The 26,617-nt window shown below is 40.6% G+C and overlaps 1 protein-coding gene across 9 annotated transcripts in view; it reads right to left on the reverse strand.

The window, feature by feature from the left end:
* The window catches only part of MEIS2 (Meis homeobox 2), a 219,968-nt gene that overhangs the window by 6,522 nt on the left and 186,829 nt on the right, over positions 1 to 26,617 (reverse strand). The gene's annotated exons all lie outside the window — the stretch shown is intronic.

The following is a 26,617-nucleotide window of genomic DNA, read 5'->3' on the forward strand; positions in this document are numbered from 1 at the left end:
CTTGTATTAATTTGCAACTGTGCTTCTGCCTCTTGAACAAGTTGGAATCTGGTTAAAGTTCACAGACTGGAAGATTTTCCCCTTTTCCCTAAACTGCATCATAGGGAGACCCTGCTTCCCCTTGCAGCTGGTCATAAATGGAGACCAGGCTCTGGCACTCGGCTTTCACAAGGTATTGTTAGGTCAGCAAAGCCATCAATTAGGCTGTCTGAAGTTTTATCACCAACACAGCAGTAATAAGTGCTGGCCAGAAAGACTTCTGCTCTTCGGCAACTCCTGCAGTTTAAGCCTGTAAAGTTAGGGGTCATTTAGAGGTCAGTGCCAGCTGGGGGCGGCCTTTCCAGTCTAAGCTGGGACACCCAGGGCAGGGATAAAGGTAACTGCCAACCATAAACCCAGCCACCTTTCAACCCACTAGAAAGACAGAGCCTCAGGTACACATGGTTGATATTAGAGTCTAAGAAACATTTTCAAATCAGGTGGTGGCTGAATCACAGGAATGTAAAGGAGAAGCAGTTATTTCGTCTAGAAGCCTGGATCTAATTTTGTTGGAAATCCAAAAATAAGTGCCTACTTCATGTTACTTTAATGTTTAATAATGCCCATCAAATATTCATGTACAAACAGAGTAAGATGATAAGAAATCTCCTTTATTTCTCCAAATTTAATAAAAACAAACCAATTTTCTACCATTTGTGAGTTACCCCTGTCCCTGTGCATTTAATGACATGCATTCCCCACACACTTGAGCTGATGCACAAGATTCACTGGCTCTGCGTTTTCAGGGGGGTACACGGAGGGAGGGGGTTGCCTAGCCTATAGCTAGCTGTTCCTTCAAAACAGAACCATGGATGATCTTTCCCAGTATTGCTGTTCAGCCACCAAGTCGTGTCTCACTTTGCAACCCCATGAACCGCAGTACACCAAGCTCCCCTGTCCTTCGCTATCTCCTGGAGTTTGCTCATTCCCAGTATTCCCAGTTTCAAATCTTAAGTGCAGGGGGACTTCATGATTAATGAGTTCGCATGGGGTCACAGTCAGGAACTGAAAACTCCTTCTTTGAAATTAGCCAGGAAAATTCTAGTGTGTGTTGGCAATAGTGTTGAAGTCCCTTTTGCGGAGGACAGCAGCCCACACCCGTTTAGGCCTCCTGTGAGCACTCTGGTGGGAATACAATTAGACTGAAGAAAAATAGCCAGGAGAAAACCAAAGGAGTCTTTTGCATAAGGCGTTTGTTTGGCAAACAATGCACTTCTTTATTACTTAAGAATGTGTAGCTCAGGTTGTCAAAAATGTCACACCCCCTCAGGTTTGGGGAAGTAAGTGACAGGTTTTGTGAGGTGAAAACAAAAAGAAGAGAGTGGAAATTATATTTATTCCCTCCAGGCACTTTTAAGCGTTGCTGAGGAATAGCTGATCAGATAGATCACAAAGCCTTTTAGAAGTACCCTCAAATCTCAGTGGTCTATTCTTGCCCTCACTGCTCTTACTGGGACCAAGGATGACTGACCTGAGAGTTGCACCAGAAAACTCCTTTCATCAGCTCAGATTAAGACCCATTGAGATGCTCAGAAGAGTGGGAGAGACCTTTCCTCTCCTCCTTGAAGTTTCTAATGGAGGACACACATGGCAGGGTTTTCACCTCTTATGTGCTACTAATCCCGGTTTTGTTTTTTCCTACAGAGCAACTCTTTAGGTAAAACGAACTGCTATTTTTTCCCTTCTTAATTTCACCCGTTTACTCTTTTATTATTTACATCTGGAGGTTGTTCCCTTCTTTATGTCTTTCTCACCAGTTCCCCCAAACACTCCCTTCCTCACAGAGTTGCAAGGCATCATGGTCCTTAGTTCTCAGCAGGAGAACTCCACACTGTCTTCAAACAAATAATTACAGGGAAGGTTAGAGGTTCACTCAAAGGTCATTTCTTTGGATACTCGTCAGAATGTTTACATTAGTAAAAACGGGGTCCGCTCAAAAGGTTGTTCAATGGGGGATCCACAACAATGCAGAACATTAAAAAAGCATTCCGTGTGCTCGCAGGTCTTTATAGAAGTGCTGAACTTGGAAATGCCACTCCAGTATTACATTTTCAACTAGTTACCATGGCATGGACTGGATGTTCACTAGCAGTTATGGCGATGGCCTTTCTTTGCCCAGTTCTGCTAAACAAATAGGCAGAGAGGCCTTTGAAGGTTTTCACTAGATTTTCTTACAACAGGTCATAGAGATTTTGCTTTTTTTACTAGGGTTTCTCTGAACTGTTGTTCTCAAACAATGTTTGTGAACCATAGTGCTATATCTTGCCAGATTCCTGATTCTACCACATTCTTTCAAATCACACAGGATTTGTAAAACATATGGGTCCCAATTTTTCGGAACTCTTTTAACATACAACTCTTGCCAACTGTCAGCTCCCCTGATCCTAGGCTATCTTATGAACACGATAGATGTCATTATTAAAATTAACAATTAATAAGCTGACTGTAAGAACACTTCAACACTCAAAAATTAAATTACTCCCACTGCACAGATGATCCATAGGCCACTCTTAGAAAATATACCCAATGTACATAAAATGAAGCCATTTAATTATAGATTTACAAAAATCAAACTAGGAGTATTTTTTTTTATTTCTTTATGTGAAATTTCCAAATGCGGTCTTTCCCCAAAATGACATGACATGAAAGTTTTTTCCACCTTCTCTGATCTGTATTTTAAGATGAAGTTATTCAGTGCTCAAGCAATAAGCAGAATATCAAGTTTTGATCTACTTAAAATTTGAAGTCTAAGTTGAAAATTGCCTGATCTTCCATCTTACAAGGTCCGAGCTCCATTCATATGGAAAAATGCAACTCACTGGTTCAAAGACAAAAGACATCTTAAAAGACTCAAAAAGGTTTCTTGGATATTAAATGGGTCTTACAAAATAACATTTTGATGAGTTAAGTGTAAATGAATCAGACACATATGGATTAAGTTATCCTTGAATTTCACACGGGTTTAAAAACTAAGGGGAAAAGAGGGTGTTGGCAAAAACATTTTGGACTTTGCCAAACCCAAAACATTTGAAAAATTGCTGAAGACATCCAACTAACCAAAATGCAGCAAGCTGCACCCAACTTTAATGAAAACCCCCACAAGTTATTTCCAATCCAAAGACTGTTAGGTTTTTCATCTGTATCTGATATTAAAAAATGCTCTAAATTGTAATGTCATCCCAGAATGATTTTGAAGTTGAGGACACATACTTTTCTATTGGTATAACTATTTAACCCGAAATCACGAAGTCTTCTTAGATATTAAATAGCTCTTAAAAAACATTCTGAGGTTTGTATAACTTGCATGTAAAATGTGCCACATATGATAAATGCCATAAATAAAATGTGCTAGTAAGCCTAGTGCCTTATCCAGATTTCACTTAAAAAAAATTCATTAGCCTCACTGTGACTTTTTAAGGGCTAGAGATAATTCCATTAGCGACTCCCTAGGGAATGAGTACCCTAAAATACACTACTTCTATTGATCTGTGTGGAACACAAAGTTAGTATACAGGCTCATGCAAAAGCTTTGGAGAGGATCTACTAAGACTATCTACTTTCTCACTAAATTTTATCAAAATAGAAAATGCATTAGTATGTGTGATCCTTAAAAATTATATACTTAGATGGTTAGCTTAAAAATAAACTTAATTATAGAAATAAATTCAAGGACTTTCCAAGAATCATGAGGCCTTTTTGAGTCAACTTAGAGTGAATATATATATAGATATGTGTGTGTATGTGTATGTGTGCATGTATAAGTCTGTTTAGGCTAAGCCATGTCCGACTCTGAAACCCCATGGACTGTAGCCCGCCAGGCTCCTCCATCTATGGGATTTCCGAGGCAAGAATGCTGGAGTTGGCTGACATTTCCTTCTTCAGGGGATCTTCCCAACCCAGGGATCAAACGATCAAACCTGTGTCTTCTGCCCTGGCAGGGGATTCTTTTATATATAAAAAGACTAAACCCAAGAGAGGAAAATATCATTGAAATCTCATCTTGTCTTTTTGGAGAGAGGTCTTCTGGAGACCTCTCCCACATCCCCACCTTAATTCCCCACAAAAAAAGCCAAACTTTTCTGTCAATGAAATCTGACCATGGTGATTTTCTTTTTAAAGTGTGTTCACTCCCAAGCATATTTCAGATTGATAGAAGGAGACTTAGGTATCTTTCCAGATTGTTGGTTGATTCCTTTTCCTTTCTTTTTCTCCCTCTTTTTTAAACGGCTGATAAATCCCTCTTTCTGGTTCACTAACTTCATTCCCCACCTGGTAACCCATTCCTTTTGGCAGCATTCCTTTAGAATGCTAAATGTTAGAAACTATAGGCCTCCATGGAGTCAGCTGGAAAGATGCCAGCCCTGAACCTCTGAGGAGGAATCAAGAATCCCTGGAAGTGAAGATTTTGCATGGATTGGTCTGGTCAAAGAAGCAGAGGTAGAACTGCTGAAGAGAGATCAGATCAATTTGGAAGAGGTATTGTCCAAATACCTTGGTGATTGGGGACCTTTTAAAAAATGAAAAACCTGTTTCTTCACTTTCCCAGCCATAGAACTCATCAACGAAGATGCTTATTCACAAAGCTTGCTACTGCTTGGGATTTGCAACAGTGAAGTCTCAGTCAGGGCAAGTCCGTTATTAAGTCTCTTCAACTTTTCTTAGTTCATGAAGAAAGCGTGTCTTTTTCTGTGCTGCGGTTATGGCTAAGAGCAGGGTTTTCTCAGTGAGATATACTGAAAAGGTAGAATCAGTGAATTAAGCAGATTTAATGCCTTTGAATGTGTACTCCAACACACAGATGACTGAGTCATGTCTCAAACCGGCATTTTTCACGGGTGGCCAGATAGTGGGTCTTTTCTCCCAGACAACTGTGAGCAAAGTAAGGTAAACGAATGAGATTCATGGGTTATTTAGGGATACAGTTATGGTTCACAATCAATTTCCCAGAGCTACAGCTTGATTTTTAATTTGATAGAGGTGAGACTGGTCTACTGGAGATGCAGGTTTGATCCCTGGGTCGAGACGATCCCCTGGGGAAAGAAATGGCAACCCACTCCAGTATTCTTGCCTGGGAAATTCCATGGACAGAGGAGCCTGGTGGGCTACAGTCCATGGGGTCACAAAGAGTCAGACACCACTTAGTGATGGAGCACACACACAGATTAGTCTACAGCTCTCAAAACACCATGAACTAACACTTCTAAGTTTACAGTATGAGAACATGATATTAATCTGGACTCACACACCTTTTGTAACTTGACGAATATCCCTTGAGTAGTGGAGTGTTTATGCTGACATGAAAAGCCCTGAGCAAAATTATCAAGTAGGTGATGCTTATCTTTTGACAGCCTTCTACTGTGGTTTCCCAAAATTATTTCTTTTATCTAACTCTTCCTTCAAGATAGGAGGGCTCACATAGGTTCTTTACAAAAATACCCTACTTTGGGTGGTAAACCCTTCTCAGATATTGTTCCATATTCCCGACTTCTCTGTAGAGCAAAGTGATGAACAGCATAGGAACGTATTTTCTGCCCTTTCCTGGCTGGGTCACCTTGGGCAAGTCTTTGTAAACTTCCAAGATTCCATTTGATTCCTATCTATAAGCTGGGGTGATAGTTGAGCCCAGATCGTTTTGAGAATTAAGCGGGGTATTGCTTGTAACATCTTTGTGCCACAGTACCTGGCACATAGTAAAGGCTTGTTAAATGTTAACTTACATTCAAAATGCATCTATACAATGTCCCCTCCTAAAGAGCTCTGCTCTCTTACAGGTAATAATTATCACTAGGTGGGTTATTATAAACAAACCCAAGCTGATTGATAACAGGATAATAATGTGCTATACCCCTGAAGGTAGCATGTGTTCATGCCATGTGGGGTCTTCCCAGAGATTACAGCTAATCCAAGTGTATAATGTCACGGTGGGGATTTTAGACACTGGAGTGGGTGTCTGCTGGGGGGCAGGGTAGTGGGGTGAGCTGTTTTGGAATCACTCTCTTAACTACTCTTTGGATCCTTGCAACTCTGTGCTCCATGGACCAACCATATCAACTTCAACTCAAGCTCGTTAGAGCTACAGAGGTAAGTGGTCCCTACCCTGGCACTTCCCAGGTGGCGCTAGTGGTAAAGAACCCATCTGCCAGTCCCTGGGTTGGGAAGATCCCCTGCAGGAGGGCACAGCAGCCCATCCCAATATTCTTGCCTGGAGAATCCCACGGGCAGAGGAGCCTGGTGGTCTACAATCCATAGGGTTGCAAAGAGTCAGACACGACTGAAGAGACTTCACATGCACACACCCTGGCACTAACGAATCTGAATCAATATTCTAAAATATTTCCAGGTGACACATGCACATTTAACTTTGAGAATTCCTGCTCTAGGTCACATACCAAATACATGATCTAGTACTCTTACTAAGAATAGAAACTTGCAAAGATCAAGTTTTAATCAAGAACCGTAGCTGTGAATATGCACATACTATTCTCTTTAGGTATATCAGATCTAAACAGTCCTTTAATCACTTGTTTTGGGCAACAAACAATTTAGTGTAACTTAATACATTTCATTCTGTCAGTACCTCCGACAGGAAAATTTGGACTGATAAAGTGTTTTTGTGGAAACTATTCTCTCTCAGGAGTGGATAGCAGGGAAATGGCAGATTTCTATTTTTATTTCATGTCATTCTGCACTGTTTAAGTTTTTAATAATAAGTTTGATTGTTTTTATAATTTAAAAAATCTTTAGAATGACCTGGAGAATTTGGCATCCTATTCAACTCAGGCTTACATGGCCAATAGTACAGACTTTTTAATAAAAGCAGTTGAGAAATTCCTTGAAGATAGGGAATTATCTTTTATTTTCTTTATAATACTGAGGAACAATAATCACTATTCCATAAGTATAATCACACTCGATAACAAAACATCCCAGCAGGTTATGATTTTGAAGCACTGTTACTCTCTCAGAACACCATCAGATTATTCATATGTGGCTATTTATCATGTACTATAAAAGTGATCTTTCAAAGCTACTTGAAAGCAAGGGAGGAGAAAATACGCAAACTTCCTTAGCTATTCATATCTAGAATCTGTCCTCTTAAAGATAAAATACTAAATCAATAGACATAAGTTGTAGTGTATTACCTCATTCTGTACATGATTTATTGCAGATGGAAATCAACTAGAAACTGAATTACTTTGAAAGTTTTACTACTGACATTAAAATTCCAGATCTGTATACCTATACTCCTCATAGTGCTTCTGAAAACAGTTCTTTGCAGACACTGAAGATGTATCTATAACTTTATTCAGTTCTATCAGCATAAAAAAAACTGGAGTAATCATCTCCAAAATGTTCAATTATGAAGTCCCTGTTCCTCTATCTGAATCCTATTGCCTGACTGGGCTTCGAAAAAAATCAACCAGTCACTTGACAATCAGTTACACACATTTTAGCCAGTTCTCATCATGTTCCTAGCCACTTACTAATTCATGCTAACAGGAGGAGATCCTTACAAATCTAGCATTTCTTTAGCTTTCAAGACCCCCTTTGATTGGAGTATTAATTCTCTATCCTACTTCTCAGTGGAAGCCACCTGAGCATTAACTTGCCAAAAACGTACCAAGCTGTTTAACAATTATGTATCAGCTATGTTTGAGGAGATCAAGGTGTGCTCATGCCCTATGCTATGGATATCTCTCTGATTAGCTTGTCATCTGCTCGGAAGAAGATGTAGGCGGATTCTCCCATACAGTCTAGCAGGCCAGCTGTTAGCTGCCTGTCAAGCCCTCAAGTGGACAAGTAGTCCAGGAGCAAAAATGTCACTCCTTTGATCTGGCAAGGAGCAGCTGCTGATTTATAGAGTAGGACTTTGTTCTTCCGTTCTATTTTACTTTCTTTCCTAAGGCAGAACCACAAAATCCAGGAGAAAAAAAAAGTGCCGTTCCCAGCAACATCAACAAGCTCTGACAACTGCAACAGGGTTTTTCTTGGCCCGAACAAAGCTCTCAGGCATCTCCTTTGACGCTCACCTTCTCCCCCACCCCCCGTCCCCCCTCCCCACCATTTTTTGCAATGCGGTAGTTATTGTTTAATTCAGCTTCTGTAAATGGAATGGACTGTGGCCAGCAAGCCTGGGGCATAAACACACCTGTATGAAAGGAGCCTTATTGTAGCAACCATCTACAAGCAAGCTCGCATGAACCACACGTTCCTGAGTTCAGAAAGAACGCTCCATTTCTCCTGACAGCAAATTTTACCCTAAGTGAGTTCCTACTTTTGTTGCCACCAACCTGTGCTGACCACATGTGAACTGTTTCCTCTTCAATGGCATTACACTCTTTAAATCCAAGAGAAAAAGGGATTCACTTTTTAAAATCTGTGAGCAAACAGATCCATCAAAAATGTTTATTCACTGTCTACAATATCAATCATTAAGCCTTGAATTAAACAACATCCAGAAAGGCTTTTGCAAATGCAATATCAAAGATGCCATAATGTTGATTTCGTTTACCACTGATTTATACTGACACAGGCTTCCCTGAGTAATATATAAGGAAAAAATCCACAACAAAATCTCCATAAGCCATATGCATCGCCTTGCTAAGAATTAAACTGGTTTCAAATGCACGATCCTGTTCTCAGTGGCTACATCTGTCACGTCAGAGATGCCCTGTCAACCAAGTGGGACACGAAACAATGTGGCCTTGAGATAAACTGTGAGAAGTCATTAACCATATGCAAGTATATATATGTACATGTGTGCATACACATATATGTATGTGTATGTATGTACACACATACATACCAGGCAATAAACTGTGCAGAGATTAACACCTGGCTAAGCTTCCTGTGCGGCTGCTGGAAGGAAGGGTAAGAAGGGTTATCAACTCTAGGATATGTAGGCATATAACCACATAGGTCAAAGACAGAAATTTTGTGGGTGGCGGGAATGCTGAAAACAAAGGAGAAAGAATGGCTGTTTAAACATCCTTTTTTGCCATCACACCATGTTCTAGTATTTGCTCTCTTTTCCCCTTTCTCACTTTCACCAGGATGAACAGACTTTTTTCAAAACCTCGTTCCTTGCTCTATCCTATGTTCCTCTTTGGTCAGTCAACAGCTACTCAGGACGCACCTCTTCAGTCTTCAGAGGATTATCCTAGCAGAGCTTTCTCTGGGACTGTGTACATGTCCCAGGGACAGACTGGGTTCTGGGGAGGGGAAGATAGAGGGTAGGAAGGGCAGCAAGGTATAAAGAAGCAGGGATTCCGTACGGCCTATTTGCATCCTTTTTCAGTTCCAAAAAATTTAGAATGAATAATTTTTAAGGTCCGTAGTAACCTGTACATGCATCGCACACTGATAACTTCTACGCACTATATCTAACAAAAGACAAGTTTAATGACAAAATATGACAAGGTCATATATAGTAAGAAATTATATATAATATGAAATATATAATTATATGACTCTCTGTGTGTCCACATACATATTTAAAATTTTGAAAATGCAACTTATGCCTTTAAAGAATTTTACTCTTCACAACTACAGAAACAAATTGAAAAGCACAATTTGAGAGTACATCACAATCCTAAATAAACATGGTCCACACTCAGTAAATAAGTGTGATGGGGTCAAAAGAGAAGTCAGAAGTCAAGTTAATCATCAGCTTCTTGGAGGAGGGAAGTTGGACCAGATTAAAATAGTATAGATTATTGAGAAAGAAGGAAATAGGGAAATGGTGTGTGTGAAGAGAATGAAGTAGACTAAGGCCCAATGTGCATAAGGGAGGGTGCAGGCACTGAATTCTGACAGGCTTCTGGTTTTGGTCTGGAAAACACAACCACAGTTAACATACAAGCTAGGGCGGGCACCTTTATTTTTTCAGCTTTATTGAGATACAACTGATATATAACATTGTATAAGTCTGACATCAAGATCGCTTGGAGAAATATCAACGATGTCAGATATCCAGATGATACCACTTTAATAGCAGAAAGGGAAGACGAACTAAAGAGCCTCTTGATGAGCGTGAAAGAGGAGAGTGAAAAATCTGGCTTAAAACTCAGCATTTAAAAACTAAGATCATGTCATATAGTTCCATCATCATGGCAAGTCGATGGGGGAAAAGTGGAAATAGTGACTTGGGCTCCAAAAATCACTGCAGATGGTGACTACAGCCATGAAATTAAAAGACACTTGCTCCTTGGAAGAAAAGCTGGACAGCATATTAAAAAACAGAGACATCACTTTGCCACCAAAGGTCTGACATAGTCAAACCTTCCCTGACATAGTCAAAGCTATGGTTTTTCCAGTAGTCATGTATGAATGTGGGAGTTGGACCATATAAAGAAGGCTGAGCACCAAAGAATTTATGCTTCCAAACTGCAGCGCTGGAGAAGACTCTTGAAAATTCCTTGGATAGCAAAGCGATCAAACCAGTCAATCCTAAAGGAAATCAACACTGAATATTCATTGGAAGGACTGATCCTGAAGCTCCAATACTTTGGCCACCTGATGTGAAGAGCTGACTCATTTGCAAAGACCCTGATACTGGGAAAGATTGAAACCAGGAGGAGAAGGTGGTGAGAGAGGATGAAATAGTTGGATGGCATCACTGAGTCAATGAATGAGTCTGAGCAAACTGCAGGATATAGTGAAAGGCAGGAAACCCTGGCATGCTGCAGTCCATGGGGGCGCAAAGAGTTGGACACAACTGAGTGACTGAACAAGTTTGACATGTAATATTATATAAACTTAAGGTAGTGTTCATTTGACATATTTATATTACAAAATGATTATCTGACACCTCCATCACATCACATAATTACCATTTCTTTCTCATGACAAGAACATTTAAGATTCTTAGCAACTTTCAAATACATAACATAACACTGTTAGTTATCATCACCAGGCTGTGCGTTGGACTTCTAGAACTTTCTCATCTTGAAGCTTGAAGGTTGCAACCTTTGACCAATATTTCCCTATTTCCCCACCCAGGTGGAAGTTCTTGAGTAACAAATTGAACCTCTCAAATTCCTAAAGAGTAGAATGATAAAATATGGTGCTTGAGGAAAATCTATTCTAAGGGCTACATATGAACTGATGAGACGCAAGAAGCTAAATGGTAGAAAGCTGTTACATTCCAAGCAGAAGAGGGAAATGTATACTCAGACTAAGTTGGTAGAAATACAAAAGAAGTGGGACATGTGGCTTGGAGAACTGCTGATGAATTGTGCTTAGATGGCAAAGAGATACAAATAGAAATGATATTATAAGAGGATAAACTTGAGAATCTATGTCTGGTATGCTATAGTATTCATTTGATAAAAATTGGAAAATTTCAGAGGAATTCCTACTTGTTATGGCAAGGGGGCGCAAATTCAATTTTCTAAAAGTTACCTTTGAGTTGATGGATGGGACTTTCAGGCTGAGAAACTAGGCAGGTCACCCAAGATAAAGGACAAAAAAAGAGTGAATGGTTGGAAAGAAGCAACTTTAACTTCAAAACCCTCTCGTTTCTTCAAAACTCCCAAACTAGATGAATATTTCAGACTGTGGCAACAAGTATAATAAAGTGCTGTGAGTGTACTAAGTCACTTTAGTCTGACTCTTGGTGACTCTGAATCATAGCCTTCCAGGCTCCTCTATCCATGGGATTCTCCAGGCAAGAATACTGGACTGGATTATCACACCCTCCTCCAGGGGATCTTCCCAATCCAGGGATGGAGCCCCCATCTCTTACGTCTCCTGCATTGACAGGCGGGTTTCTTTACTGCTAGCACTACCTGGGAAGCCCACTAAACTGCCTACCTAGTTCCAAAAAATTACTTCCTCTTCCTATATGCTCCAGACTTTATGAAGCCCTTTACTTAACTATTTCTGGTCAAGTTAATTGTCAGTAAAAGCCTTTATTCCTATTAGGTCCAGCTTGCTGGTTTTTCTTTTAATTCTGAGATAATCTGTGTGATTAGAGGCTGATGATAATATGTCCCTGGCATACGGTGTACACTTCATACTTAGTGGAATTTACAAAAAAGTTTTAAAAATCTGATATAGGAAAAATATACAGAAGATGGTGTTTTTAAGTAAGAGTGGTAAGACAATCAAGGGTGGGTTTTCTCCAGGTGGTGACAATTTAGAAGAAAATTGATAGTACAAAGTGCTACACTGAAAAGGGACTCCATTAAGTGTGATGGCTTCCAAATTGTGTCCTCCTTTCAAACCATATTTTTCTTTTTAAATGGGCTTTTAAAGTGAAAAATATAGCACTTCACCCAAAATGGTGTGGAAACAAATGGTTCTCAAGTCTCTATTCTTCAACTCAGGCCAAACCACCCCAACACCAACAATCTAAAGCCACTTGGTGTTTGGCAGGAAGGGGCTTGCATGAGAATGTCCCCATGGTCCTTTCATTTGTCTGTAGGGCTCCTTTTTCTAAAGCAGCAGGGGAGACCTCAGAGACCAGCATGGCAAGCCAGGAGTGTTTGTACCGGCCAGCCTCTTATCCTTCTTCCAACTCTCCTGCTGGTTTAAAAGAAAGAATGTGGCAGAAGACACATTTGGAAGGTGGCAACATTCTTAGGGCCCTTTATCAATACCACTGCTTTCTTTAAATTGTAGCTTGGTCTCTTGTTTGAGAGGCTGAGATTTTAGCACTTTTAAAGGGAACCATAAGTGAGAAATCTCCTAGGTGTTAAACTTTAGAGTGGCTTCAGCCCAAAATCCGAAAAAAAAAAAAAAAAAAAGAGAGAGAGAGAGAGAGAGATTAAAACACAGAAAGTCAAGTAATATTAAAAGAAAGATCTAACAAACAAAGTATTATAAATATGTATATAGGGGACAGTCTTCCTGTTTACACCATGCTATTTAACCAGTTTATACTGGCCTCTAGTTCAGGTGCCAAAGGGGGGGGGGGGGGAATCAAAGATTTGTAAAATTTCAAAGTCACTTTAAATAAACTATATTTCTAATAGCTACACACCTAACAATAATTTTTTAAAAAATATGAAAACATATCCCATTATGTCAAGAGGCAAAAAAGTCTATTCATAAATACATGACTTAATAATGTCCTCACATTTATGATGATCAGACATCAAAGACCAAATTCCAAATAAAATTTCTTGACTGCCTTTCCTTATAACAAATTAAACATCTTTTTACTTTGATTTGCAGCTGGGTAGCATTCTGTATCTTCTTCAGAGATGTTATATACAGTCTTCCCAATGTGACGGTATTATTACCCACAAAATTTTTAGCATCATCCCGTAATCATAAAAGACATAAAATATATCTTTATAAATCACAAGAGACTTAGCAAACCAGCAATTATGCCACATCTGCTTTAGCCCTTAAATATTTTAGCTTTAGAGGGTTAGTTAGTGGATTTCTTTCCCTCGAACTGCAGAGAAATAAAGACATCAACCTTTGATTCCCGTATTCCACACACAGCTACAGTCACCAATAGACAAAGAAGCAAACACTGTGTACTGCAATCTGAAAGGAATTTTTTGCATATTCACATCTCACATTTATCAGAATTCCCTAAAATGACTTAACTATTAGAAATAGAAATGATAGCATTTGAATTATCTCCATTTTCATAGTAAAGATAAAATAACATAAAAATAATTTAATTTAGAAATTGGTTTAACTGCTATACAGGTATGTACATATAAACAAAAATACAATTAGTAAGTATAAAGTTAATATGCCAACTAACTAGGAACATACTATTTCTTCTGTCTTTGGGGTCTCTCTCTACCAGGGCTGTCTGGTAAACACACCCTTCAAAATTCTTATCAGAGAATATCTTTTTGAGATAACTTCCCAGATTCCATGGTTTGAGTAAGAAGCACTTCTTCAGTCATTAGGACCTAGTTCAAAGACCCATCACAGCATCTATTCAATACTATAATCATAATGTATGTATCTAGCTTCCCACCAGGTAGTCTCAGAGGCCAGGGCCACATCTTAATTCTATGTTACTGAAAGCATGTCAAGCATACAGTACATCTTCAGTAAAATGTATGGTGAAAGGCTAACCAAATCACAATGAAAATAGGGTTCCTCTGTTTTGATAATAATGTCAAATTGAGAATGGAAGAGTCCAGGGGAATTTTCTTGTCCTCATTTTGCAAGTGGCTGAATAGCTGAAGCCCTGATGAAATGACAGCATATTAAAAAACAGAGACATTACTTTGTCCACAAAGGTCTGTCTAGTCAAGGCTATGGTTTTTCCAGTGGTCATGTATGGATGTGAGAGTTGGACTCTAAAGAAAGCTGAGTGCCAAAGAATTGATGCTTTTGAACTCTGGTGTTGGAGAAGACTCTTGAAAGTCCCTTGGACTGCAAGGAGATCCAACCAGTCCATCCTAAAGGAGATTGGTCCTGGCTGTTCATTGGAAGGACTGATGTTGAAGCTGAAAATCCAATACTTTGGCCACCTGATGCAAAGAGCTGACTCATTTGAAAAGACCCTGATGCTGGGAAAGATTGATGGCAGGAGGAGAAGGGGACAACAAAGGATGAAATGGTTGGATGGCATCACCAACTCAGTGGACATGGGTTTGGGTGGACTCCAGGAGTTGGTGATGGACAGGGAGGTCTGGTGTGCTGTGGTTCATGGGGTCGCAGAGTCGGACACGACTGAGCGAATGAACTGAACTGAACTGATGAAATTATTTTTCCTAGAATGGGGCAGAGCTAAGGTGGGAAATAACTCTGGCTTCCTGTCTCTGGGTAGTGATATTTGCACTCAGAAACAACTAAAGATACAGACTAGAGGCATTGGTTTAAAGGTGTGACTCCATCTGGCTTTACGGATGCCAGGCAAATCTTGGGTACAGGGGTGAAGGAAGAGAAGGACTTGACTTGGCAGAAAGTAGGCATCAGACTTTTCTAAGCTGGGTAACACTGGGGAATGATAAGTCCAGGTGCTGGAGAGGGAAGAATAAACTGGGAGTAATGGGAACTGAGGTCAATGAAATATTATGGTGTGCATGTGTTTTGGGATAGATGAATAAGTGGAAAGTGAAGAAGAAGGAAGGAAAGAAGAATAGAAAGCTTTCTTAAAAAAATCCCCCCCCTCCCCCCCAGATTGTACTCTGAAGGACCCTGGTGTCAATCCTGCGATGTTTCCCCAAAACAAAGATGGTAAGTCAAAGTGTGGTAAGGAACCAGCACTAAAGGAAACAAAGAAAGCCAAAGTGTTAGTTGCTCAGTCGTGTCCAACTCTTGCAACCCCACGGACTGTAGCCCACCGGGCTCCTCTGTCCATGGGCTTTCCCAGGCAAGAATACTGGAGTGAGTTGCCATTCCCTTCTCCAAGGATCTTCCCAATCCAGGGATCGATTCCGGGTCTCCCACATTGTAGGCAGATTCTTTACCACCTGAGCCACCAGGAAAGACCAAACATATATTATGAATCTCTAAGAAGGCATGATAGTACAAATCAACCTTGGCTTCAGTTATTAAGATTTTGAGGGGCACTAGGGCTCCAAGGATTTGAAAAGATTAAGGAGTATTTTTTTAACCAAAATTGTGTTTTTAAATCATTTATGAATTTGAAAATAGGATTTCCATGTTCCTATTTCCCCAAGTCAGAGTCAAAGATAGAGAACCATCTGTAGGGCTCTTGTTTTATATCTTGTGCTTCATGTCCAACTCTTTGTGACTCCATGGACTCTAGCTCCATAGACAGGCTCTTTGTCCTTGGAATTTTCCAGCAAGAATACTGGAGTGGATTGTCATTTCATACTCCAAGGAATCTTCCCAACCCAGGGATCAAACCCACGTCTTTTGAGTCTCCTGCACTGGTTGGTGGATTCTTTACCACTGTGCTTTCTGGGAAGCCTGTTTTCTATCTTACCTGTTCACAACACCCCCTCCCAAGATTATTATAAAACCTGACTACTCCATTGCTCTTGGACCCCTAAAAATATGCAGGCTGAGAATGTTCTTTGAATTTCTCTATCTCAAAGACAGTTTGATCATTAGGAGATGATGCTAGGCTAGGATGTTTGCTCTAATTTTCACCTTTTCCTACTTTTCTCATATTTTCTTGCTCAATGAAATATTATAAAAAGCAACAACTATCATTGGGTGTTTTGCTACATGTACCTAAAATTTCTGCTTCAAAAATGATTCAGAAACTGAAGACTAATCTTAAAACTAGGAGGGTTTTTTTTTTGGCAACACCCTCTGCATCTTTCATTAATGAGAACTAAAACTTGGGCTGTGGCCATCTAACTTTAGCATATCGACTACATGTGTTAGAGACTTCTGCATGCGGAGGGTGGAAGATGGGGAGGAGAGACAGAGTCAGCGACAAGGTGGTGGGGGGAGCAGGACGTGAAGGAAAGGCAGAAATGAGAAGGGAAAAGAGACAGGAAGAGAGGAAGTGCTGCTTCGGATAAGGTACCTCACTGCACATCCAACGCTCCGTCCTCCTCTCCCCTCCCAGCCCCCCGCCCCCGCCAACTCTACTTTCTTGTTTACAGAGTGTACAAGTACAAAATCAGCTTTTACTTATAACTGTGTTAAACACCACCTGCCTGCCCTCTGAACCTCGCTGTCTCAGGATGAGGTCAGCCCGGTGAAGGGCTCCAGATCTATAAGCAATCCTGTCATTCAGGCTAACAGCAGTGATTCACTCACAGGAGGCAAAAATGACTCAATTGTTGGGCTTATTGACTCCAGGGAGCACAGCTACTCTATCATTACCATGGAGTGCAAACACCCTGAGTTCTGTTTTGGTCCACTTAAAATTACTATTTGCTGTGAAGGATTGGCAAAGCAATTCTTAAAATGATGGGGGTGAAAGTCAGACGAGAGGCATTATGGGCTTTTCCTTCCGTTTAAGCAGAAGTAAGCAGTACAGGACTCGTTCTGAGAATGACCCACTTATTTAACCTTTTGTTCACTTTGCTGTATTAACATATATTAACTGACTCTATAAGCCCTGGGGGGGATAACTACCTCATGACCAAATTACGGTTCCATTTTCATGGGTAACCTCTCCTTGGGTGGAAATTAAACCCCAACATAAATACATTGTCAGTCTATACAGAATTGAGGAGAGATGCCCACAAACAAATGCCGAACGCCCGTCCTGCAAGACCACAGCAACCACGGAGAGGTTTGGTAAACTCGACACTAGAGGAACTATTTGAAAAATCAAATAAATTTAATTAAATAAGTTACAAAATTATTTTCCCATCTCTTATCTACTCCCCTTGGTTAATATCCATGACATACTGATGTTGCATAATTGCTCTTATGGAATGCTGCAGCTCTGAGCCATAATGAGCTGCCTTTGCACAAAGGCAGCAAAAGTGGTTTCCCTACAGAGTTATCTTCTCAATTATTTATACTTGCAACACTTTCACATAATGGCAGTTTTAAAATCAAACAAACAAAGCAAACCGTACAATAAAGGAAGGAGACTAGAAGGTGCAGGGACCTTTTCTTTCCTTTTTGAACACCAGAAAGGAGAGACAGGCCACAGCAACTCAGCTGAATTTGGTTTCTTGAAAAGTCTCGGGGGCCCTGCAACCAGGTGACATCAAAGCATTTGAGACTGCCACCTAGGTGAAGGATTAGACACACTCTGCATACCTGCCTTCCTTTTAATCTGTCATATCCAAATATATAAAGGAATGCAAACTTAATTTTTGCCTTTTACAAGTTGGCCTTGAAAATTCCTAATCAGAAAACTTGACCCCCTACTTTTCGTTCCTGAAAAAAAAAAAGAAGGTGCTAAACTGTCAAAATGATGTCAATGTAAACAGAAAATGGCTGTGTGTGTCATAGTGGTCCCCCAGGCAGCAGAGGGGCTGGCCAGTTTTAATGCTGCTTATTTCCACTGTCCATACCTGCCTTTGGTTAATCAGTCAAAACCTTACATACAAAAAAGCTACTTTACAGTTCTACTATATACAGATACACAAAATAAGATAAAGGGTGTATTTAAACATTATGGCAAAACTATTATAATATTCAATTTGGGGATCTCTTTGATATGAGGTGTTACCACTGCTATGAAGTTTAAACTTACTTTGTTCTTAGCACTTAGCTTAGTCGACCATTCAGAGTAGGTACTCCATAGGTATTAGCCTGGTTATGTTTCCAAGTTAATCTATAGATGTGCTTGAAGAGCTTGTATTTTAAGAAATTAAAAGTCAACTTTTGACCAGACATACATTTTGGATTTGCACAAAAATTTACATTTTAAGATTCTCCATTAAACAGGCAAAGATGCCAGCCTTTAGGAGATAGTTACTACCTTCATTTGAAGAGATATTCCTCATCATATAATGGCCAGTCATACATCTGCGATTGAAGATATTTAGCATCAACACCAGTGAGATACAACTTTTATATCACCTATCAGCCAGATCCAAAGAACAAACTCATAAAGCAACTATTTCCTTAAACTCCCACAGAGAAAGATTATAAAGACACAGTAAAAATAACAATTTTAAAAACCTCAAAATTTGTTTCTTGCAATATGCTTATATGCACACACTGAATTTACAAACACACACACACACACACACACACACACATATATTTGCTTTTCATTCATGTACCTTACATACCTTGTGACTTTAAATCTCTTCTTTTTACACAGCTTTTAAAAAATTAAGATATCCCCCCCCCCAAAAAAACACAGGTACTACTCTGAAAGGTCAGAAAGAAAAAAAATACACCGTGCTGAAAGGAAATTAGACCATTATCCATAACCCACCCGAGGACAGCTGTGGGTGAGGTTGTCAGAGGGAAGCAGTTGGGGTTGAGTGGGGATCCACCATCTTGTTTTGCTCCACCCCCAAGTGAACCAAATATCATATTGCAGGCACTGGCTGGTTCTTACAGCTCCTCTTAGCCAGGGAGAGCTAAGAATGAACCGTATTTTTTGGCTACTTCCTTTCGTTCTGCCACTCTTACCTTCAGTGTCAAATTGTTTAGTTGTGTGGTGGAAGCTGAAAGATTTAGGCCCAATTCTACTTCTCAATGTAAAACTATAGTCTATTATTTGGGCTTCTAGCAGCACTAGACACCTTAAACACTGAAAAATTATCTTTCTAGGTGAGTGCGTGTGTGCTTACGGACTGGACAAAAGACAAAGGGTAATATATGGAGAATGCAGACAATGGTGAGAAAACTCTTGAGCCAGAAGATTAAAAACAGAATCCTGGTACAGACAAATATAAATCTGAGTAAACTTTGATTTAAGGCTTCCCTGGTGGCTCAGACAGTAAAGAATCTGCCTGCAATGCAGGCGATCCGGGTTCAATCCCTGGGTCAGGAAGATCCCCTGGAGAAGGGAATGGCAACCCACTTCAGTATTCTTGCCTGGAGAATGCTGTGGACAGAGGAGCCTGGTGGGCTACAGTCCATGGGGTCACAAAATGTCAAACATGATTGAGCAACTGACACTTTCAAACTTTGATGTATTGCAAGTATGTCCGATGTTATACATAATATAAATTGGGAAAGGAATACATCAAGGCTGTATATTGTCACCCTGCTTATTTAACTTATATGTAGAGTACATCATGTGAAATGCCGGGCTGGATGAAGCACAAGCTGGAATCAAGTTTGCAGGGAGAAATATCAACTTTAGATATGCAGATGACACCACCCTTATGGCAGAAAGTGAAGAGGAACTAGAGCCTTTTGATAAGTGAAAGAGGAGAGTGAAAATGCTGGCTTAAAACTCAACATTCAAAAAACTAAGATCGTGGCATCCGGTCCCATCACTTCATGGCAAATAGATGGGGAAAAAATGGAAACAGTGAGAGACTTCATTTTCTTGGGCTCCAAAATCACTGCAGATGGTGACTGCAGTCATGAAATTAAAAGACGCTTGCTCCTTGGAAGAAAAGCTATGACCAACCTAGACAGCGTATCAAAAAGCAGAAACATTACTTTGCCAACAAAGTTCTGTCTAGTCAAAGCTATGGTTTTTCCAGCAGTCATGTATGGATGTAAGAGTTATAAAGAAAGCTGAGCCCCAAAGAATTGATGCTTTTGAACTGTGGTTCTGGGGAAGACTCTTGAGAGTCCCTTGGACTGCAAGGAGATCCAACCAGTCCATCCTAAAGGAGATCAGTCCTGGGTGTTCATTGGAAGGACTGATGCTGAACTGAAGCCCCAATACTTTGGCCACCTGATGTGAAGAGCTGACTAATTGGAAAAGACTCTGATGTTGGGAAAGATTGAAGGCAGGAGGAAAAGGGGACGACAGAGAATGTGATGATTGGATGGCATCACCAACTCAATGGACACGAGTTTGAGCAAGCTCAGGGAGTTCGTGATGGACAGGGAAGCCTGGCGTGCTGAAGTCCATGGGGTCGCAAAAAGTTGGACGTGACTGAATGACTGAACTGACTGATGCAGAACAAATTTTTCAAAGACACTGATGCAATAACTAATATTTGATTAATCATTGCATGAAAGATTAGTTAAATGTTGCGGCCTAGTTTTTGGGTTTTCAAATATGGGTAAGTTCTGAAGTCTCAGATTCTATGAATGGACTCTAGTTCATCTGAAAAGCACACCTTCTGGCAGTTAAAAGCAATTTAAAGGTCAATAGATTGTGGGTGGAAGTGAATCGGTTTGGAGAGTAAAACCAACAGCAGACTGGGGTGAGAGGGTGTGACTTTCATCCCTGTAAAAGCTCCCACTGATGGGAACAGAAGCTGCTATCAGTGGCTTGAGGGCAGTAATATTATAAGGCCCTCAATTCCCAAACGTGATAGATTCATAAGAAATCTTCACCTCGATTCTTTCCAGCTTTCCTCAACCGCAGTAACAGACTCTCTCTCAGTATAGCAGCCAATTAACCAAGCATTAAAAGAAACCCACAAATCTATATCAATAGCTTTGCACACAAAAAGAAAGATGTGTGAAGTAAACACTTAATCATTGTTGTAAATGATCTGATCCAGGATGTCTAAGAGCCAAGGAAGTTGAAACAGACTATGGTTGAAAAGACTAATTAAAGGAAAAAAAATCGGAGGAAATAACATATTTCTCTCTTTTCCTGTAAGCGTCTGATACATTTGCTTTTACACTGTAGTTTGCAGTAACAGGCCTTCAGCTTACCTTTGACTAGTGGCAGATCTGATAAGAGTGTTTGTGCTCAGTTGTATCTGACTCTTTGCAACCCCATAGACTGTAGCCTGCGAGGCTTCTCTGCTCATGGGATTTCCCGGGCAAGAATTCTGGAGTGGGTTGCCGTTCTCTTCTTCCAGGGGATCTTCCCTACCTAGGGATCGAACCCATCTCCTGCGTCTCCCTCACTGGCAGGCATATTCTTTATCACGGAGCCACTTGGGAAGCCCTGATCTGATAAGGGGTTGGCACAAATATGCTGAACCTGGTTTTACAAATTGTTTTGCAACTTCTCTTCCCAGATAAACATAACCCGAGTACAACTTCTGAGAGGAAAAAAAAAAGTTGTGTTTACTTGTCCTGTGCTTAAGGATTTTTTTCTTCTACATGTTCCCTCAGGATGCTGGCTTGTAACCTAGAAAAGGCTTGGATTTCAGTTTCAGTCTCCAAGGTATTCTACTGTTCAGCTAGGCTGTGAGCTAGGAGGGAAGCGCTCTACCTTGCTGATTTAATTAACAGGATTCTTTTCATTATTATGGGGATTTAGCTGCTTCTTGCCTTCAGTGTTTGGGAAACACTGATTATGTTTTATATTTTGAAGGAAAATTTATTGTTCTTTGATGGGTGAAGCCTGGTAAATTCCTGGCATCGAAGGGACCCCAGGGAGGTGTCACAGTTGCCCTGCCCTGCCCACCTATACACTGTCATCTCAAGGGCAACCCTCCAGAAGTGAGAAGAACCATCAGCTGTTCCCTGCCCATCCCACTCCTCCTCCCTCGGATAATTACACCAGCAGGGGTTGGCCTGTTCCCATTTATGAACGGTGGTATTTGTAGGTTGATCAGTAAGTGTGAATCACCAATTCGTTTATGTGAAGCTAACAGTCCATGAATCTCTGGACTGGATCTAATCTCTTGATTAAATGGAGCTCACTGAATTAAGTGGTAGACTGTGCTGTACTTCCTATGAAGACCATGACTGAAGCCAGAGTCAGGATAAATTTTAAATATGACAATATATATTTATTAAATATGAAAATATATTTGAAGTGAGTGCTATAGAAAATCTGGCAGGGAGAGTCATCATGATTCTACTGGGTTGTTGCTCTCCTAAACTACACAGTTCACTGAATTTTGACTTAAGAGAAAAAGTCAAACATTTAGTGAAAACTCAGGAAAACTCATAGCAAATTTATATTTTAGGCGAAAAATGTCAAGAATCAGTTAATTCCCATAATTTGAGTATAATCAAAGTCTCCTTTCCTAAGAGGGTTTCATAATTCACCTTCACTTTTATGATTATAATTAATATTAATTCAGCTAGGCACTATCCTGAGCGCATACAGGTATCCTCTTATTTAATTCTCACAAAAACTTATTGAAGCAGCTTCCCTTATCAGCATTCCCATTTTATGGTTAGGAAATTGAGATTTGGCAAAATCTAATAATATGCCTGAATGTCCTCCAGATGGCTTGGTGGTAAAGAATCTGCCTACCAAGCAGGAGACATGGGAGATGTGCGTTCGATCCATGGGTTGGGAAGATCCTCTGGAGAAGGAAATGGCAATCCACTCCAGTATTCTCGCCTGGGAAATCCCATGGACAGAGGAGCCTGGTGGACTACAGTCCACAGGGTCTCAAAAGAGTTGGTTATGACTAAGTGACTGAGCATGCACTCACAATAATATGCATAAGGTCACACTATTAGTAAGTAGCATGGGTGGGGCTCATATCCAGTCCTTCTGACTTAATATGTTCTACATGGACATGTAGCTACCTCCAGGCTGTATATACTGATAGTGATAAGAAGGTATTAGGGGCTGAACTGTGTTCCCCCTCCCCAAATTTATTTGTTAAACTTCCAATCCCCAGTACCTCAGAATGTAACTGCATGTGGAGATAAGGCGTTTAAAGAGGTTAGCTAAAATGAAGCCATTAGGGTGGGACTCAAAACCAATATGATGCATGTCCTTATAAAGAACAAGAAGAGACGCCAGGAACGTAGGTGTTCCAAGGAAAAACCATGTGAAGACACAATGAGAAGGTGGCCTCAGGAAGCCAAGGAGAGAGACCCCTGAAGAAATCAAACCTGACAACACCTTGGTCTTGGACTTCCAGAACTGTTAGAAAATATATTTCTATAGTTTGAGCCACCTAGTCTGTGCAACTTTGTTAGGGCGGCTCTGGGAAACTAATGCAGAAGGTAACAAGGAAATAAGAGCAGGAAGAAAAGCAGAAACCAAATTTTTATTTGAAAAGATGGTCACTTCTTCTCTATAACTGCTGGAGACACCATACCCTTGGAGGCATTAGCTCCTGTCAATCTTCCATACACACTATGATGAGCTTTTTTTCTAAGTTTGTTTTTGGCTGTGCTGGGTCTTTGTTGCTGAATGCAGGCACGGGTTTTCTCTTGATGCAGTGAGATGGGGCTACTCTTCATTGCAGTGAGTGGACTCCTCATTGCAGTGGTTTCTCTTGTTGCAGACCACAGGCTCTAGGAACTCAGACTTCAGTAGTTGTGGCACAGGGGCTTAGTTGCTCTGGGGCATGTGGGATCTTCCCAGACCAGGGATTGAACCCGTGTCCCCTGTGTTGGCAGGTGGATTCTTAACCACTGGACCACCAGGAAGTCCCTATGATGAGCTCTTGCTTCAATTTATTGAGTGAATGCTGCAGAATGTACATGCGATAGCTAAAGGCCCTGGGGCAGTTAGAAGAAGAAAACTACTTTATGGGTAAGAAAGGCAGGGCTGTTCTAGCAGAGAAGAGAAAAGGAAGCAGGCTGGTGAAGCAGGTAGAGACAGCTCTGGAATTACCTAAAGGGATCTGCCTGAATATTGTTTCCTACCCCCAACACAACGGGGGACTACCAAATTAGGAATACTTAGAGTTACTCAAAGAAATGATGCTTTTGAACTGTGGTGCTGGAGAAGACTCTTCAGAGTCACTTAGACAGCAAGGAGATCAAACCAGTCAATCCTAAAAGGAAATAAACCCTGAATATTCATTGGAAGGACTGATGTTGAAGTTCAAGCTCCAATGCTTTGGCCACCTGATAAGAATAGCCAACTCATTTGGAAAGGCCTTGATGCTGGGAAAGACTGAGGGCAAGAGGAGAAGGGGATGATAAAGGGTGAGATGGTTGGATGGCAACATCAACTCAATGGACATGAGTTTGAGCAAACTCTGGGAGATGGTGAAGGACAGGGAAGCCTGGTGTGCTGCAGTCTATGGGGGTCACAAAGAGTCAGACACGACTGAAAGACTGAACAAAGAGTTACTCTTCTTGTCGTCTCAGGAGAGGTCAGCAGCTGAAATATCTTCTGGAAATCAGGTAGTATCTTGATAACAGCCTGATCACAAGCTTGTTTATTTCTAAAAGACCCTTTCTTTGATATTTTCCCACCTAGGCAGGAAAACGGAACCAATTTTTCAACCAAACACATAAAATGGAGTCTTGATCACTATCTGAGTTCTAGACCAGAACTTTGGACCTAATCTGGACTTCCCAGATTGCACTAGTGGTAAAGAACCTGCCTGCCAATGCAGGTTAGATGAAAGAGATGTGGGTTCAACCCCTGGGTCAGAAAGATCTTCTGGAGGAGGGCATGACGACCCACTTCAGTATTCTTGCCTGGAGAGATCTAGGGACAGAGGAACTTGGCAGGCTACAGTCTGTAAGGTCGAAAAGAGTCGGACATGACTGATGCGACTTAGCACATGCAGATTTATAAGTCAATGGGTTAGTGGGTTCTATGGGAGAATAAAGGAAAAATATAGAAAGTGCATCTAATTACACAGTGGTTAGCATTTAATATTTTTCTTTAATCAAGAAAATGAGTATAGGGATGTGGTTCAACTGGTGGAGAAAAAAAATACAGTAAAATAAGTGTTTACTCTAAACCTGATTCAATAGGTCCAAACTAATTTTCTCATTCATCAGCTCTCCAGGGTTACATTAGAGTTGTTCTTTAGAAATTTGAATGACCTTTGTTTATTCAGTGTTTATCAAAAGCCTGAAATTCAGAGCATAACTCTGTCCCCACAATTTAGGCTTCTTGAGTTTTCTCACAGAGGAAATCCTCAACAGATTTTTATATTCAACCACACTCTGGTGAAACATCTGGGTGAAATGTCACTTGGGGCCCCCAAATCATCACTACTCTGAACATAATCTAAAGGAGTTTTAGGTCAATTAAAGGAGGAAGCCACAGAACACTTGAAGAAAATAAACATAATGGCAAGATGTCCATGCCATAGACACACATAGGATTTCTTTACACACAGGTGAGAGTTTCCCGGTGGCTCAGACAGTAAAGAATCTGCTTGTAATGCAGGAGCCTGGGGTTTGGTTTTGGGGTCAGGGAAGATCCCCTGGAGAAGGGAATGGCCACCCACTCCAGTATTCTTGCCTGGAGAATTCCATGAACAGAGAAGCCTGGTGGGCTACAGGCCATGGGGTCCCAAAGAGTTGGACATGACTGAGCAATGAACACTTTCACTTTCACTTTTCAGATGAGAGTTTCACAACAGAGGCCTGTCCTTGCCTTTCCCGTCTCTACATCACCTACAGTGAAACCAATTCCCACTATCCACATGGTGAATTCTCCCTCCAGTCTCCTGAGTCTCTTGTTTCATCCTCCTCCTCCTATGAATAGTCTTTGATAGCCTGCACAAATCTTGAAGAAACAATTCTTCATCCCATGAATAAAGTTTTATGCAGTTGCTACTGTCTGCTTGGCATTGCACTGAGAATTTTATGGGGAACTTGCATGAGAGGCCACATTTGCCAAGTGAAAAGAACACTAGATTTGGGATTAATTTTACGTCCTGAGGATCTTCTAATTTAACTGAAGAAACAAGACATCACATTTATCCATCCACCCGTTAAGTCTGATGTGATGGGAGAAACAGCACAACCGAACGGAAAGAGCATGGGTTTTAGAGACCTGGGTTTGAATCCTGACTATATCACTTATTATGTGGTTTGGGGCAAATTCTTTAACTTTTCTGTTTCAATATCCTCAACTGTAACATAAGAATAAACTATATAACCTTCTTGAAAAAATTGCCCTGAAGATGAAATGTACTGGAAAGGCATCAGAACATCATCTGAGAACTAGAAAAAAAAAAAGGTAAGTCATTCTAAAATAAATTTCCAACATTTACAACCCTCCAAGTATTGCCAGGAATACATAGATGAAAAGATTCAGTGTTACTCTCAGAAAGCTGGGAGTTTAGTAGTAAAAAGATGACCATGCTTTCAGATGAATGAGTCTCTGTGGCAGCAAAGTGGTCCTGATGTGGAAGACAGGATGGACACATGTGTGAGAGGGGGACAGTAGACCTTGGGCTTTTCTTGGAAGGATTCCGATAGGTAGAAATGAGAAGAATAGAAGGTGGGAGAATATACTGGGTAGAGGAAACTGCTTAAGCAAATACACAGAGAG

The sequence above is a fragment of the Muntiacus reevesi genome, chromosome 7 (genome assembly GCF_963930625.1).
Source record: "Muntiacus reevesi chromosome 7, mMunRee1.1, whole genome shotgun sequence".
Lineage (NCBI taxonomy): Eukaryota > Metazoa > Chordata > Mammalia > Artiodactyla > Cervidae > Muntiacus > Muntiacus reevesi.